This window comes from Euprymna scolopes, chromosome 37 (genome assembly GCF_053919585.1).
Source record: "Euprymna scolopes isolate OS-2025 chromosome 37, ASM5391958v1, whole genome shotgun sequence".
Lineage (NCBI taxonomy): Eukaryota > Metazoa > Mollusca > Cephalopoda > Sepiida > Sepiolidae > Euprymna > Euprymna scolopes.
Window position 1 is genome coordinate 29,349,869 of NC_136518.1, and position 4,770 is coordinate 29,354,638.

Below are 4,770 nucleotides of genomic sequence, written 5' to 3' on the forward strand. Positions count from 1 at the left end.
ATATATATATACATATGTACATTTGTATATATATATATACAAATATATATATACATAAATATATATACATATATACATATATATATATATTAATATATATATATAAATATATACATATTAATATATATATACATAAATAGATATATATATACAAATATGTACATATATATACAAATATATATATATATAAGTATATATATAAATATATACATATAAATATACATATATACAAATATATATATATAAATATATGTATATATATATATATATAAATATATATATAAATATATATATATAAGTATACATATATATAAATATACATGTATAAATATATATATATATAAGTATACATATATATAAATATACATATATATACATATATATAAACATACATATATATAAATATATATATATATATATATAAATATACATATATATAAATATACATATACATACATATATATAAATATACATATATATAAATATACGTATGTATAAATATACCTATATATAAATATACATGTATATTAATATACATATATATAAATATACATATATGTTAATATACATATATATAAATACACATATATATAAATATACATATATATTAATATACATATATACAAATATATATATATATATATACAAATATAAATATATACAAATATATATATATAAGTATATATATATAAATAAATATATATATAAAAATATATATATATATAAATATATATACAAATAAATACACATATGTATATATAAATATACATATATATATATAAATATATATAAATATATATATAAAATATATATATAAATATATAAAAATATATGTATATAAATATACATAATTCTATATATGTATATATATATAAATATATATATATCTTTGTATATATATAAATATATATATGTATGTGTGTATGTATATAAATATATATATGTATATATATATATATGTATATATATATAAGTATTAAATGAAAATTACAATTGAATTTACCAAAATGATCCAAGATGGTAAAATTAAAGTAAATTATAAATATTAAAGAATTAATATTTATAAAATTATCTCAGCCAGTTATAAAAGCTCGATAAAACCAAATAGGAAATAGAGCTTATAATATGAGCAAACAGTTAATAAAATATGTTAAAAAAACACTTTGAAATAAGTTAAAAACATATTTAATCTGAAAAGGAAACACTAGATAAATGGATAGTCCTTAATCGGCGGAGTTTCGAAGAAATACTCTCCTTCTCATCAGAGGGTAGGAATTAGTAAAATGCGGGATCGGATTTTGCATGCAGAAGTATTTCATGAAACAACAAGTAAGTAAAAGATATTACTTGAAAAAAAATAAGTTAAGTAGAGGGATTATGGTAAAGAAAAGGGTGATTACACATGAATGGATAGTCTGGTGGAAGATAAAAAATCTAGTGACAGTAAAATCTAAATGTAAAACTTCAAGAAAGTTAAAAGAATTTCCATTTGTAAAAATGAAATCCAAGGAAATCCCGTAATTGGAGGAAGATTGTCCATAATAATCAAAAAGTAGAAATCCATGCAATAATTTACAAAAATGTGTACCAGAAAAACAATACTATTAACAACAAAAAAAAAAAAAAGATGTGTTTCAACTCTACTTCCAAGACATAACTATATATATATATATATATATATATATATATATATATATATATATATATATATATATATATATATATGTATATATATATATGTATATATATATTGTATATATATATGTATACATATATATATATTTGTATATTTATATGTCTATATGTATACACACACATATATATAAATATATATATATATAAAAAAAATATATCTATATAAATATATATATATATATATAAATATATATAAATATATATATATATATATATATATATATATAAATATATATATATAAATATATATATATAAATATATATACATACATAAATATAAGCATATATATGTACATTTGTATATATATATATACAAATATATATATACATAAATATATATAAATATGTACATTTGTATATATATATACAAATATATATATACATATATTTATATATATGTACATTTGTATATATATACACAAATATATATATACATATATTTATATATATGTACATTTGTATATATATACAAATATATATATACACAAATATATATATATATGTACATTTGTATATATATATATACAAATATATATATACATAAATATATATATATATATGTACATTTGTATATATATATACAAATATATATATACATAAATATATATATATATGTACATTTGTATATATATTTATACAAATATATATATACATATGTACATTTGTATATATATATATACAAATATATATATGCATATGTACATTTGTATATATATATATACAAATATATATATACATAAATATATATACATATATATATATTAATATATATATATAAATATATACATATGAATATATATATATACATAAATATATATATATACAAATATGTACATATATATACAAATATATATATATAAATATATATATAAATATATACATATAAATATACATATATGCAAATATATATATATATATAAATATATATATATATAAATATATATATAAATATATATATATAAGTATACATATATATAAATATACATGTATAAATATATATATATATAAGTATACATATATATAAATATACATATATATACATATATATAAACATACATATATATAAATATATATATATATATATATAAATATACATATATATAAATATACATATACATACATATATATAAATATACATATAAATATACGTATGTATAAATATACCTATATATAAATATACATATATATTAATATACATATATATAAATATACATATATATTAATATACATATATATAAATATACATATATGTTAATATACATATATATAAATACACATATATATAAATATACATATATATTAATATACATATATACAAATATATATATATATATATACAAATATAAATATATACAAATATATATATATAAATATATATATAAATAAATATATATATAAAAATATATATATATAAATATATATACAAATAAATACACATATGTATATATAGAGATACATATATATATAAATATATATATAAAATATATATATAAATATATAAAAATATAGGTATATAAATATACATAATTCTATATATGTATATATATATAAATATATATATATATCTTTGTATATATATAAATATATATATGTATGTGTGTATGTATATAAATATATATATGTATATATATATATATATATGTATATATATATAAGTATTAAATGAAAATTACAATTGAATTTACCAAAATGATCCAAGATGGTAAAATTAAAGTAAATTATAAATATTAAAGAATTAATATTTATAAAATTATCTCAGCCAGTTATAAAAGCTCGATAAAACCAAATAGGAAATAGAGCTTATAATATGAGCAAACAGTTAATAAAATATGTTAAAAAAACACTTTGAAATAAGTTAAAAACATATTTAATCTGAAAAGGAAACACTAGATAAATGGATAGTCCTTAATCGGCGGAGTTTCGAAGAAATACTCTCCTTCTCATCAGAGGGTAGGAATTAGTAAAATGCGGGATCGGATTTTGCTTTCAGAAGTATTTCATGAAACAACAAGTAAGTAAAAGATATTACTTGAAAAAAAATAAGTTAAGTAGAGGGATTATGGTAAAGAAAAGGGTGATTACACATGAATGGATAGTCTGGTGGAAGATAAAAAATCTAGTGACAGTAAAATCTAAATGTAAAACTTCAAGAAAGTTAAAAGAATTTCCATTTGTAAAAATGAAATCCAAGGAAATCCCGTAATTGGAGGAAGATTGTCCATAATAATCAAAAAGTAGAAATCCATGCAATAATTTACAAAAATGTGTACCAGAAAAACAATACTATTAACAAAAAAAAAAAAGATGTGTTTCAACTCTACTTCCAAGACATAACTATATATATATATATATATATATATATATATATATATATATATATATATATATATATATATATATATGTATATATATATTGTATATATATATATGTATACATATATATATATTTGTATATGTATATGTCTATATGTATACACACACATATATATAAATATATATATATATATAAAAAAAATATATCTATATAAATATATATATATATATAAATATATATAAATATATATATATATATAAATATATATAAATATATATATATATAAATATATATATATATACAAATATATATATATATAAATATATAGTAATTAATAAAATATATATGGCGATTAAGCTACGCTGAATATTCTGCGTTTGCCCCAACTATAGGATTCGTCAGGCTTATGCGCGAATTCTGTTGTTGCTTCTTGTTTTTATATATGTTGAGGATTTCTAGTCGGCCAATCAGCTTTCTGGTATCCACCGCGCCCCTTCCTACCAGCCAATGCGCATGCATTTTATCAAACAAAGGTAGGAATATGAATATACATAAACGATCACATACATATATGTATATATATATATATATACACATATATATATATATATATATATATATATATATATATATATATATGTATATGTATGTGCATTGTTGTGTGCACATAAGTATATTTATATGTATAAAAAAAAAAAAAAGGAGAACGACCACCTAAATCCACTAACCTAGTTCTAAAACAGATCCTTTGTTTGATAAAA